General features: G+C 45.5%; 1 long non-coding RNA gene across 5 annotated transcripts in view; it reads left to right on the plus strand.

The window, feature by feature from the left end:
* Window positions 1-14,859, plus strand: part of LOC142022157 (uncharacterized) — a 465,994-nt gene that overhangs the window by 337,186 nt on the left and 113,949 nt on the right. The window lies entirely within an intron of this gene.

A 14,859-nucleotide genomic window follows, 5' to 3' on the forward strand; every position in this document is an offset into this window, starting at 1 on the left:
GACCAGGGCTCCAGTCCCTGCCATAGTAGCAGCAGCAGTTGGGAGTCCTGGGCTCCTTGGAATCACTGGCCCTGCGGCAGCTGTTCCACTTCTCTTCTGCCTCCCATCAGAGGTCCTGATTAGACGTGTTAAGAGTGTTCAGCTCTCAGATTGCTGAGCTCTTGGAAGGAATCTGTCCTGTTGTTCCTCTCCCATCACAGCCCTGCACAGCTGATGCAGTAGTAGCAGAAAATACAGGGGTTGGGAGGCATTATGCCTTTTTCTGAAGCATCATGTATTGGCACAGTCAGGAGACTTGGTGGAACAATGGTCTGATGTGCCACAGCAAAGGCAACGTTCCTTCATTCTGCAAAAGAAAGCTCAGATCAAAACAGTTCATAGCTGGACTGGAGCACCTGGATCCTAAATAACATAGGTTCATTCTAGTTCCCTTCAGAAAGGTCTGATCCATCCTCCATCCACTCCTGCAGTAAGAAGTGACATTCTTGCTCATCACTTCAGATTAATGATGGACAAGCCTGCCCATGCTTCAAGGAGATTGATTCAACTAAGCCCTGGTTACTTCACATACTTCAAATGCAGATTAGTACAAAGCACAGCTTTGTCCTTTGCAGTAGTTTGTGAGAGTGTATTTTGGTGATTTTGAGACATATGGTTTTATTTTGAAATGAGACCGAATCGAAGATGAAATGTAGCTCAAACGCTTCGTCCTTACCTGAGTTCTGGTTGAAACTTTGAAATGCTGGCAAAATTTTGATGCACATCCATAAATCTGCCTTGGTTTGCTTGAAATTCAGCCCTACAACTTAGGCTCAGGTTTCATGAACATTAGAAAAATGTTCGAAGAATTTTTGGTATGCAGCAAACTCGTTGTGCAATTTGGGAGTTTGCATCAGTATTTCAGACCACCAAGTTTCGTGTGGTTCGGCTTTCATGGAATAAATTTTAGACAGGTTTCAATCAGAATATTCTGAGAACCTTTCTTCGATCTAAAGGTAAGCTGGTTCCCTTTCAAGAACAGGTAGTCTCATGACATTTTTAGCATTTACAAGTTTGACTCAAAATTCAAGAGGAGACACTTCTCTTCAGATATTTCTACTCTTTCAGTTCCGAGTCTGCTGACCATTTTGGAATTGTAGATCTGATTGAGGCTTTGATTTGAGTTGGGGTTCCAGGCCTACTCTGATTTCATCTGGAGTCATTTACCCATCGCTGCTCCAGATGGCCTTGGGAATAGGCGATCTGGAAGCAGTGGTTGGCATGCTGGGAGAAGACATGCAGGTGGGCGTGGGGGTGGTGTTTGCCTGCATAATTGTGATCAAGTCAAATGAACAGTGGAGTGAAAACTAGATGAAGGGAAGCAGAAAAATTCTCCTGGGCAATTTTCCTGGTAATGTAGGAACAGAATTATACGAGTAATGATTGACAAATTAGAAGCACTTTATACCTAATTTCAATATGTTCAGATCTTAGGGAGGAGAACTATGTTAAGTTTCAAATTACTCACCTTGCCAGAATCTGCTGTCTTTAAAATCACAATCAATCTAGACATTTGGTACTAAATCTTAGGGAAACAAATTGCTTTGTATGGTACATTGCACTCTTAAAATGGCTTTATTTGGAAGTCCAGCTGAGCAAGTTAATTTAAACGGTGCAGCTGGTAGATGATAGTCAAGCAATTGTTATCAAGTTCATTTACAGGAGTGTAAAATCACCCAGCCAGGTAAACTGAAGGTAGAAATGACCTACGTGCCTCATTTAAAGCCCCCTTTTCCCACTGACTGTTGAATCTGGCCCTTGAGCCTGGTATTTAGATGCTTAGTACCCATTGAAATTCTGGGCCTGAGTGATTACAGAGCATTGTGATTGTCCTGACTAGCTAAGTCACCAGGGGGAATCAGAGGCTCACCAATTAAAGGGAGAGCCACAAAGTCTCTTCCAACTTGGCCCCCTGTGAAGCTGCAGTCCTGGGTGTTCCCCTCTACCCTGGGCTGGCTGGCTGCGTATGGGGAAGTATGCTGCCAGGGGAAGCAGTGTTTCACTCCCACTGAGCACTGGGAAGTTCTGGGAGGAAGTCTGTCCGGGGTGATCATAGAATCCTAGGGTTGGAAGGGACCTCAGGAGGTCATCAAGTCCAGCTCCCTGCCTAAAGCAGGATCGACCCCAACTAAGTCATCCCAGCCAGAACTTTGTCAAGCTGGGACTTAAAAAACTAGGGATGGAGATTCCACCACCTCTCTAGGTAACACATTCCAGTGCTTTACCACCCTCCTGGTGAAATAGTTTTTTCTAATACCCAACCTACACCTCCTCCTAACTAGAGACTATTGTTCCCTGTTCTGCCATCTGTCACTACTGAGAACAGCCTCCCTCCATTCTCTTCAGAGCCTCCCTTCAGAAAGCTGAAGACTGCTAACAAATCGCCTCTCACTCTTCTCTTCTGCAAACTAAACGATCCCAAATCCCTCAGTCTCCCCTCACAGATCACGTGCTCTAGTCCCTAATCATTTTAGTTGCCCTCTGCTGGACCCTCTCCAATGCAACCACATCCTTTCTATACTGGGGGGCCCAGAACTGGACACAATATTCCAGATGTGGCCTCACCAGTGCCAAATAGAGGGGAATAATAACTTCTCTAGATCTGCTAGAAATGCTCCCCCTAATGCACCCCAGTATGCCATTAGCCTTGTTGGCTAGAAGGGCACACCGTTGACTCACATCCAGCCTCTCAACCACAGTAATCCCCAGGTCCTTTTCTTCTGTACTGCTGCTTAGCCAGTCAGTACGCAGCCTGTAACAATGCTTGGGATTCTTCCATCCCAAGTGCAGAAGTCTGCACTTGTCCTTGTTGAATCTCATCAGATTTCTTTTGGCCCAATCCTTCAATTTATCTAGGTCACTCTGGACCTTATCCCCAACCTCCAGTGTATCTATCTGTCCCCCTAGCTTGGTGTATTTAACTTATGAGCAAGAATATTGTGGGAGACTGTATCAAAAACTTTGCTAAATTCAAGGCATATCACATCCATTGACTTCCCCATGTCCACAGTGCCAGTTACCTCATCGTAGAAGCTAATCAGATTGGTTAGGCATGACCTTGCCCTTGGTGAATCCATGTTGACTGCTTCTGATTGCTTTCCCCTATTCCAAGTGCTGCAAAATGGATTCCTTGAGGATCCCCTCCATGATTTTTCCACGTAAGGCTGACCAGTCTATTGTTCCTTGTTTTAAAGATGGGCACTATATTTGCCTTTTTCCAGTCACCCTGTAGCTCTCCCAATCTCCATAAGTTTTCAAAGGTAATTGCCAAAGACTATGCAATGACATTTGCCAATTCCCTCAGTACCCTTGGATACATTAAATCTGAACCCATAGGTGTGTATGGCTATGTCTACACTAGCCCCAAACTTCGAAATGGCCATGTAAATGGAGTTTACTAATGAAGCGCTGAAATACATATTCAGCGCCTCATTAGCATGCAGGCAGCCGCGGCACTTCGAAATTGACGTGGCTCGCCGCCGTGCGGCTCGTCCTGTTGGGGCTCCTTTTCAAAAGGACCCCGCCTACATCGAAGTTCCCTTATTCCTGTGAGCAGATGGGAATAAGGGGACTTCAAAGTAGGCGGGGTCCTTTCGAAAAGGAGCCCTGTTGGGACGAGCCACGCGGCGGCGAGCTGCGTCAATTTCGAAGTGCCGCATCTGCCCGCATGCTAATGAGGTGCTGAATATGTATTTCAGTGCTTCATTAGTGAACTTCGAAATGGCCATTTACATGGCCATTTTGAAGTTTGGGGCTAGTGTAGACACGGCCTGTATGTCTAGCTTTTCTAATTTCTTTAAATTGTTCTTGTGTATGTCAAGCTTTTCTAAATTCTTTAAATTGTTCTTTCACCACAGAGGGTTGCCCACCTCCTTCCCGTACTGCGTTGCCGTTGTAGTAGTCTAGCTGAGCTTGTCTGTGAAGACAGAGGCAAAAAAAGCACAGAGTACTTCAGCTTTTCCCACGTCACCTGCCACAAGGTTACCTCCCTCATCCAGTAAGGGCTGCACACCTTCCCTGATCACCCTCTTATGGTTAACATGCCTGTAGAAACCTTTCGTGTTACCCTTCACATTCCTTGCTAGCTGCAGTTCCAGTTGTGTGTTTTGCCTTCCTGATTACGCCCCTGTATTCACAAGCAATATATTTATACTCCTCTGTAGTTATCTGTCCCTGTGATGTATCCCTGTATCATTTGCCCTGCAGACCAATGGCTGTAAGCCACAAATGAGCTCCGAGTCAGGTCTTTACACTTTGCTCTTAAGGTTGGCTCAGTCTTTGGTCAGCATTGAACTCTTCCCCATGACCTTGCTCTGGGATACCTACAGGGATTAAGACTTGTCCATTTTATTTAATGCTTCTGTGATTCAATATAATTGACTCTCCATTCTCCAGCTCTTGCTGCTTAAGAACTGCCTAGGCCTGCTCACAATTTTATTTCAGAAAATAGAAATCGTGCTGGTGGCAGTGGCAAGTTCATAATATCTGAAGCTTAATATATAATCAAAAGCATAATACTTGAAGTTTTATATGATATACAGAAGCAGGGAGTGTCTAGTGAAGACATTATGTAAATTTCAAGTGATCTGTTCCCTCTTGCAACTGACAATTTATCAGTGGCCAATGACTTTCAAAAATAAAAGTTTTTCTTTGTTGTTACGAACCAGAAAAAAAAAACCCAAAAAACTAGCCACTGTAAATACATTGCATGAAGGGGAGAAAGTAAACCATTCTAAACTCCCGGCAAATGGTGTAGTCGTGAGCCTCCCTGCTTGCCCATGAAGGAAAGTATAAGATTGCCAGTCCTGTGTGTTAAAAATCATGAGTCAAGACCCCAGGATTATATGTGTTACTTAGAAAAGCTTGAGATTTTCTCAGATGATATATTTGTGTTTGACTCTTGAGCTGTTTAGTCAGGGTGGGTGATAAAAAAGTTGTGTCTCATTAGTAAATGTCCCTGATGGGGTGCCATTATATGTACCTGCACCTCTGCAGGCATCAGCTGAATGCAGCTCCCACTGGGCATTCACAGCCAATGGGGGAGTGTCAGGAAGTGGTGTGGACCAGGACACTGCTTTCCACCACTCTCATTGGCTGTGAATAGCCATCCGTGGCCAATGAGAGCTGCGTTCGCCTGATACCTGCAGGGGCGCAGGTAAATATAGAAGTGGGGAGCTGCCAGGGACTAACACTTGTGGACTAGATCGGACCTGCGGGCCAGTATTTGCCCACGCCTGCATTTAGTGCTCACTTGGGTCGTGTTTTCAGGGTTTTCTCCACAACCACGAAGACTAGAAACATACTTTACATGAAAGCTGAGGTTCACTGCAAGTAAGCAGTGTTTAAAAATGTCCAAGTGCTACTGATTTCATGTATATTGTACCCCGTATATTAATAATAATCTGACAAATCTACCGAAAAGAAAAGAATGGGTTGTTTGCCTGTATATCCTCCTTTCTGTGCCGGAGCTCATTAATAGCTTTTGACATAAAGGTCCTCAGTAAAAGCCCCGGTTTTATTGCCAGTGGAGGGCAAATTACCATTTGGATGACATACAGTATGACCTTCAACTCCTAATGGTCCAGGGAGAGTTCGTATCCCACTGTTTGTTCAGAATCCCTATCTTGAAAACAATAAGACCATCAGTCATTATTACCTTGTCTCTGGTACATTGTTCCCAGTTTGCTCAGTGGCTATGAAATGCACAAACTTGCTTTTTCCATCAGATCCTCCCTCTCTATTACAGAACGCCGGACGGCGGTTGTGCATCCTTTCCTCTAGATAGCTATTGTGTTCATCATAATTCCTTATGATCCTCTCCCTCCCCCAGCCCTCCAAATCCCTCCTCTCTCTTATCCTCTGGTGTGATTGTGGCGTTTTTTATGTTTTTAATAACAGCCTCAGCTTGTGGAAAATTAGGTGAGTTAGGCTTTTTATGTGGCAAATTGCACATAAACAGCTCCTCACCCCGCAGAAAACAATTTCAAGTATTTGTCTGTTTTTATCTATTTATCTACGGGATGAATCACTTGCATTATAAAAACTGTGGAACAGAGGAAAAAAAAACTAATAGAAATGATAATATGATTACTGCGGGTGATTCACCCAAATCAGGCACATCAATTACCTATGAGTAGGCTGCCACTATGTCTGTGGTGGATTTTTTTTTTTTTTTCAAATTTAAAGCCGAATAGGCAAGTGATATTAGGTCCTTATATATGTTTCCATACTGCTTGGTGCTTAGGGAAGATGCGACAGATATATCTTCATTTTATGACTGCTCAGCAGTCAAGTCTCATAAGACTGAAGGATGTGTGCCCTTTTCCCGTACCATCTTGTTTGAAATCTGGAGAAAACACTAGAGAGACATTTATTTACAGTTTTATTTACTGGGGAGCTATTAGCCTGCCCTGTATGTCACCCTGTACTTTATTTATTAGGAGTCAATTTCAATTCCCTTTTCCGAAACAGCTGAAACATTTGGACCATTGTGCTACATGCAGAGATGACAAAGTAGGTGGTTGAAATACAGTGAACACAACATGATAGTTAGCAAGAGGATTAGGAACAGGGATTTTATCAGGAATCATGACTCACCTGGTGGATACTTTTATAATGTTCAGTTGACAACAGTAATTTTGAGAAGCTGCTGCAAAGAGAGCATGAGTGGGGATTTTCTCTGAGTGCTTATGCTCATGTGATGTATACACAGGGAGGGTTAGTTCTTTAGAGATATGGTCCTAGATGCTGCGAGTCCTTAGGTGGCTACTGATATTAGGCTTGAGCTCAAAGTTAGTGGAGGCTGCGTGTGGGCACAAGAAAAATCAAGGATGTCATGGTATGTGAAATCACAGCTCTTCCTAAGCTGGATTCATACATTAAAAAGCAATAAGCTTGAGCTCCAGCTTTGCCTCCTTTGTTTACCAGAACTGACACACTGACTGGAACAGCACACAGCTGGAAGTAAGTCTGTTGCAAAGCACTCGGCATAGTTGTCCAGTAAACAGCACACTGACATGCTCACTCGCTCTCCTTAGTAAGAGCATTGCACTAAAGCAAGAGGACTTGGATGCCGGCAGAGCATCAGAGTGCCTCAGGAAATGTGAGCTTAATAAGCACACTAAAGAGACACTTAGCTGCATGCTGCCCATTGCTATTAGCGTGAAGTAAATGCATGGCTGCATAAAAATGATCCCATAATGCAGGAGTATGTTCCTCTGTGTTCCAGGCCACCACGTGAATGGGCTAGCTGTGTACCCCGTGAGTCCTGATTAGGGGGTAGGCAGAGCAGGTTTCTGCCCCCTGGTTGATTAAAGGACTAGAAAGAAATCCTCACCCTTCATGCCATGCATGCGTCTGCATTGGAAGAGGGAATGCCACTCCAGAGCAGTAGCTCAGTCCTGTCCAAGTGGGCTTAACACAGGGGTCTGCAACTGAAAGAGTGAGAAAAGCCATTTTTTTTCAAATTCAGTTACAAAATCAATACTTCAAGAGCCACAGTGCATGTAACTATGAAACAGTCTTTAATAAATAACATCAAGCCGTCCTTTTTATCACCCCTGTTTTAAGAAAAGCGCACACACATTCAGTTGTACAAGTTAGAGTAGAGTTACCCCCATATCTAGGCTTAACCTACCTCAGCCTCCAAATCTGCCCCCCATCTGGCAAACCCGCCTCCCATTCCCAGGCTTAACATCTCTCAGCCCCAAACCGCCCCACCCATTCCCAGGTTTAACCCCTTTCAGCCCCAAACCACGCCCCCATCCTGAGGATTAACCTGCCTCAGCCCCAACCTCTGCACTGCCACATTCCCAAGATTAACTCATCTCAGCACACACAGCTCCTCTGTGGCTACTGCCTCCCACTCCTCACTGCTCCCTGCTGCCACCTTCTCCTCCTCAGTGGAGCTGCATGGTTCCAGCAGGGGCAGGCTCAGTTGCTCCTCCTCCCAGCTCTCCTGCAGGCCTAGCATTTCCTTCATGTGCAGCGCAGGCGACTCCTTGCCCTTCCCACTTTCTCTTCCAGGGCTCCCTGCCCTGATGCGGCTTTCTTTTCCAGGGCTCTCTGCTGCAGCTGACTGCTCAGCGCCACTGCTTAAACAAAACAACTAAATTCAGGTGGTTTAATGGCAGGCAACTGAATTAAGTTTTTTTTTTATTTTGTTTAAGTGGTGGCAGTGCTTGGAGGTGCAAATGGCTCCTTAAAGAGCTGCATGCAGCTCCAGAGCTGACACCTGGGCTAGTGGATTGGCTTCAGGCCGCCTCACTGGCTCTGGCCAATAGGAGGCCCGAGGAGGAGTGTGGAGAGAGGAGACAGTGAGATGAGAGCTTGTGCTAGAGCTGGTGGCTAGAGGGAGCAATCTTAGATGCAACCCAAACCTGGTACCAGGGAGCATATTGGGGCACAGTCCTATACAGACTGGAAATGCAGCCTGGCATCAACATACTAGTTCAGTGACCATGGAGACTGATGCCAGACAATGCAACAGAGACTGGAATTCACTTGTCTGAGCTCACACAGCAGCCAAGCACCAACGATGAGTGGAAGGTGCCCTGTTTAGGACCAAGAGACTAGGTCCGTTTGGATTCTAATTGTTCATCTGCCCAGATAATAGTGTTGGTTTATAACTGATCTAATTTGGGCCTTCTCAAAGGTGGTGGAAGGGACCAAGAGCTTTGGTCCTAGTGAGAGGCTAGCAGGAAGAACATGGCTAGGGATCTGAGGAACACTTAACTGAGCCATGGTGCCACCACCACCACAAGAACCAGGAGACCCTTTGATGGAACAACAAACTGCAGGTTGTACTTCCTAAAACTAGCGGCCTCTGGTCTGGCATCATCCCTCGTCCAGCTTGTGGGGGGCTGAGTTGGGGGCTGGTGGCAGGAAACCTCCCCTGGTCCAGCAAATACTCTTGTCTGGGACCAATCAGGTCCCAACTGTGCTGGACCAGGGAGGTGGAACCTGTATTGTTATTTAATAAAGAGTAATGCAGCCCAGGATCACTATTCCAGGTGTGGCCTATCCCTCGATTTACAACTTCTGATTTATGAGTTTTCAGTACAACGAATCATGTACATTTATACCTATTTTCAATTTACGAACGCTATTTTTGCTACAACGAAGAACCAACCTTCGTCTGAGCATCCACAGTACAACCAGTGCTCCACCAGCGGCTCCACTTCCAATTTATTAACTTTCACCTTACAAGCAGTTCTCATTGAACAGATTACATTTGCAAACTGAGGGATAGGTTTATTTAGTTGATGTGGCATTAATTGTGTAGCCAAGTATCATCTCTTTGTTCTCTAGAATAGATAGGGAGAGTAACACAGAGATGGCTCACACTGGCTAGTTAGCTGGCTAGCCCTGGTCCTATAGGTCTAATGACAGGCCAAGGACTTCAACAGTTTTGGTTGGGCCAGTGGTTGAGCTGAATTAGTCACTTTTAAAGACACATTCCCACAGCCATATATTGTTTGTAGCTAAACTTTCAGCACAACGTCCCTGGATTAACATGCCAAGAGGCTTTGATTTGAAGCCGACTGGTAGAGTGCACATAGAAGTCATTGAACATGTAATCACATCCCTGATCACAAGATGAATCACATCTTTTCTTTCCGTTGTGGTAATAGCCTCAAGCGAGGGTCAATTGTTTGATGGTAACGCACCTGTGTTATGAAGTTTTGTGGTAGATGAGCCATTTGCAGAGACTTCTATTTTTAAAAAAAAGCTCCACTGCTTTGTTTGCTTTCCATGAGATCTGATCTTGGGTTTGGAAGCTTGGTTCGGCTCTGACAAATGCATTGATGAGGTGTAACTCCACAAGCATGAGCACAGAATGGGAACTATTGGTCAGTAAAGCGCTTGAACAAAACACAGAACCAGGCAGGTAGCACTGTTCTGAAATAAATGAATAGCTGCATATACAGACATTGTAGCTTGTTCATTCTCTTTAACCCTTAATGGGATTAGATGGAAAAGTTGATCTAATCCATTTGGGATGTGAGGTGACAGTGGAGATATGTGTTACCTGCAGTTGTTCACAGGTGTACGCAGAAATGCATGCCCTTCTCCTGAGCGATGATTTGATGGGCTTGGAACTGTACTGGATCATCAGCACCGGGCAATCCTACGTACCAGGTGCTGCAGTGCCACACTCAGCAAGTACCACTTTATGAAGGCAATGAAACTTAAAATGATGTCACTGAGCTGCTGGGTTGGCCTCCTTTGTGGCTGCACTCTCAGTCCCAAAAATACTTATTCCCCACCTCTGAAAGAAGCAGGGACCCTGCCAAGTTCCAGCCATGGGGACCAACATTCCCTGGCCAGATGCTCTGGTACTTTGCAGCTGCAAATTGACAGTGGATGATTCCTATAGTGAGTCCCACACTGTCCCACTCCTGGCCACCCTATAGGAGGTATGTCCAGGGTCATGGCTGGGTCATTTGTATGTCCTGCCCATCTCTGGATGCTATAACAACTCAGAGGCAGGCAGCCCTGAAACCAGTTTAGGATTAAGAGATTGTAAAGATGCTTTTGTGCAATGGCAAGCCTCTCCACCTGCAAGGGAAATGAGCTCAAGAGTCTGGCCCTTCATCTCATCTCTGTTGAACTGGATCAGCCGTTGGTGAGCACTACCTTTTGTAAACAACTTTAGTATTTTTGTGGCTTGTTACAGACTAAAACTTTCTGGCTACGTCTACACGTGCACCCAACTTCGAAATAGCTTATTTCGATGTTGCGACATCGAAATAGGCTATTTCGATGAATAACGTCTACACGTCCTCCAGGGCTGGCAACGTCGATGTTCAACTTCGACGTTGCTCAGCCCAACATCGAAATAGGCACAGCGAGGGAACGTCTACACGGCAAAGTAGCACACATCGAAATAAGGGAGCCAGGCACAGCTGCAGACAGGGTCACGGGGCGGACTCAACAGCAAGTCGCTCCCTTAAAGGGCCCCTCCCAGACACACTTTCATTAAACAGTGAAAGATACACAGAGCCGACAACTAGTTGCAGACCCTGTATATGCAGCACGGACCCCCAGCTGCAGCAGCAGCAGCCAGAAGCCCTGGGCTAAGGGCTGCTGCCCACGGTGACCACAGAGCCCCGCACGGGCTGGAGAGAGAGTATCTCTCAACCCCCCAGCTGATGGCCGCCATGGAGGACCCCGCTATTTCGATGTTGCGGGACGCGGATCGTCTACACGTCCCTACTTCGATGTGGAACGTCGAAGTAGGGCGCTATTCCCATCCGCTCATGGGGTTAGCGACTTCGACGTCTCGCCGCCTAACATCGATTTCAACTTCGAAATAGCGCCCAACACGTGTAGACGTGACGGGCGCTATTTCGAAGTTACTGCCGCTACTTCGAAGTAGCGTGCACGTGTAGACGCAGCCTCTGTGGCCAACACTCTGGCTGGCATTCATGGCAGTGTCATGCCCCAGGGAGGAGAGGAGAAATTAATATGTAGTTCTTGGGCAAGATGCTACACACAGATCTTAGCTGCAAACAAGCGTGTGACTGACTTTTTCAAATGTACTTTGATGGAGTCTTGTTTGTGTTGTGAGTTTGTTCATTAGTTTCTTCCCATTGGAGACCTACAGATAGGGCTAGTTCTAAATATTGTTCCCAGTGGGAAAGAATTTCTTGGTCATCTTATTCTACTCCCTGTCTGTTGGCACAATGGTCAATCTCTTTCTACATCGTCCTTACCTCCTTGTGACTCTGATCTCACCTGTCATATAGCTAGGTCTACCACCATGTAAATAAGATCTGATAGTGTGCAACAGATTTGTAAGTGGAAACCAATTAAAGTCCTTTGAAAAGAATTAAGATAAAACACTGAGTCCTCTGTAGGCAACAATCATTCATTGGTAGGGAGATGACTTAGATCAGCAACCCACAGAATCTTTTCAGCACCAAATAATAGTTCAAAGGTCTGTGACTCGCTCACTCTCTTCTAGGAAGTAGCCTGAAGATAATTAAGGCATAGGCTATGTCTGTACTAGACACAGAAGTCAACCGCTGATATGCAATTTTAGCTATGCCAATTGCATAGTTCAAATCGACTTATCAGCAGTTGACTACAGTGGCTGTCTACATGGAAAAAAGTTGATGGGACCATTTTTCCTGTGGACCTTCCTTAATTATCACCACTCACGAAGAGTTTTAGGGTCGACTTTGACCCCTGAACTTGCTGAACACACATGAAACAAAACAATGGAAGATCGACCCTGAGCGGGTCAATCTTCTGAGGTAGCGTGGCTTTAGCCTTAGATTTAGAACCACCAGTGTAGATGCGCTAACAGAGCTTTGACATTTAATTTCTGTAAATACAGAATAAAGATAGAAGGCAGTCCTTGGAAGGGTAGATGGCAAAATATCTTTGCAATGTCTTACTGGTAAAGGGACTGCAGAGTGCTTGTGCATGCTTTTGTATGTTGCAACCTATTCCAATAATATTTAGCAGAAGAATAATTCCCCACAGCATCAGCTGCCTGGGTTGAATCAGAAATCTGTCAACATTCTGCCTCTTGTGATCTACATTAGATCTAAAAGATTTGGCAAGAAATTTGGATCAAAGCAATTACTTATGTGGCTATTTGTTAGGGATTGTCTGAGGCACTGCACTCAGAGAAATTGAACTGTCAGAAACTAATACTGGAATAATAAGAGGGCATTTCATCTTCGTTGGACACCAAAGATGAATAGTGGGTAAATTTGAAAGAAAAAAAAATAAATTGAATATGTATTTGGCGTTAGTTTTTGTTAAAAGACTATCACATGAATAATGAATATATTAGGGAGAGCAGACTGGGCCTTCAATTTCTTTCAATAATGTTAGTGTTGTATATACTGGTCTGAATAAAAAGCATTTCATAAAACACCTACACACGGCTTTGCAATGCATTATTGATGGCCCCTCTTGAGAAATCTTACATCGCTTTCAATTTTGACATAGTGATATAGTAATAATAGAAAATTCAGGCATAATATTCAGACTGCATCTCCCCCCACCCTTTTTATTATTCTTTGCTACACTGAGTGAACACAAATATGCTTTTCTGATGCTTCTTTAGGCAGCTGGTGCAGTGATGTGGTGTTGTTAGCACGGGGGTCGTCTGATGCCACTGGAAAGTTCCAGCAAAGTCCTCTGAGCTCCTCTCCCCTCCCCAGCTGGTTTCCGTCACAGGACAGATTGACACTCTTCTCCCTTGGTTCCAGTTTCTCAAGAGTGTATGGCAGAATGACCATTGCTCCCTAACCAGGTGGGACAGCCCTGGAATGCAGTTCAAGTCCCAGTCCCAGGCTGAATGACTCTGGGACAGTGGCTGCACTCTTGCCCAAGGCTCCAGGGTTGAGGAGAGGGAGCTGAAGGGAGTCCTAGCGCTCCAGTACCCCAAGGCCCCATCCCCTACTCCTCCTCTTCCCTCCTACCCCGAGACCTTGCCCCGTAGCCGTTCATAAAGAAGTGCCAGACACAAAGGGTGAAACCCTGGACCCTCTAAAGTTAAAGATAATGTTCCTGGATTGCACCCAAGTGTTTGCTGAAGTCTTAAAATGAGTCTGGAGAAATTTCCCAGCCCTGATGTTTGTCCTGGATCCCCAGATCCAAATTCAGAACAGGCCCCATGGGAGCGGGATTGCTCCAGCAGCAGGGAGCCTCCCAGCGTGAATAAGATGGAAGGCTCAAGTTGGAAATAATGAGAACTGCTTGAGTGCTGCAACAACAGGGCTGAAGTATGCCTTTGCACTGTGCTTTGTGTAGAAGTGCCATCCCAGGAGGAAGGAGTGGGCTTCTCCCTTGCTCCTCGCAGGTTGTTAACTGTTGTTGCACCCTGTGATCTTCAGTAGTTGCTCAGGGCTTACTGTGGTTGCCAGAGGTCTGCTTTATTCTATGTCTGATTCCAGCTGGCTGTGCAGAACAGCCACAGCATCACAGCACCTGCCCAGACTCAGGCTGGGAAGCTCAGCCCTTGAGAGCATAGTGCCTCCCAAGCACCATAGCCCTGACGCAGAGCAGATTACTACCCCTTCATTGGCTCCTTTATGCCAGCGGGGATGGGGGGCATGGTATCACGATTATATACTCTTTGTTCACATTCTACTGGTGAGAACTGCAAGCAGATTAACCCTCTGCTACTGGACCTGAGGTTCAGGGACTCTATGCAGGATGTGGGAGGTGCTAAGTCACCTTTGCCCCAGCACAGCTGGTGTAACCTGGAGCAGAGACCAACCCCCAGTGTTCTGGAGAACACATTCAAAACTCAGAGGACTGGGTGGTTGTATTGTGTGCATGCTGTTTGTTCCTGGCTCTTCACAGAGGTTTTTCCAAGTGGGTTTTGGTTCGCACAAATAATTGGGGGCAAAGACACTCTTTACCCTTACTGCAACTTGCTAACCAGGCTATTTTTCTGCAAAGCAGAGCACTCCCTGTTGATTAGTCATGATCTGTCATTGGTCCCCCTCCTGTTTTTAAAAGCCTGAGTCACACAATCAGGGAGATACACTAATTCCCTGTCACTCGAGTGACCAATTGTACATCATATAATCAAAAGTGACTTCAAAATGATCTGGTCTCACAAATTGTCTGATGACTCCAAATAAATACAGCCAGAGAAATCAAGTTTGCTCCCCAGATGCCTTGGGAACAGCACAGAGCCTTAATTCATGGGCTATTTTTTTGCTCTAATAAGCAGATAACACAAATCAGACACACAATGTACTGACAGATCCAGATTTAAACTGTAAAATGCAGCATTCCAGGAAACAATTAGCAATCATAACATTATGTTTCTTCCCATTGCTGTCAGCC

The sequence above is a fragment of the Carettochelys insculpta genome, chromosome 17, assembly GCF_033958435.1.
Source record: "Carettochelys insculpta isolate YL-2023 chromosome 17, ASM3395843v1, whole genome shotgun sequence".
Taxonomy (NCBI): domain Eukaryota; kingdom Metazoa; phylum Chordata; order Testudines; family Carettochelyidae; genus Carettochelys; species Carettochelys insculpta.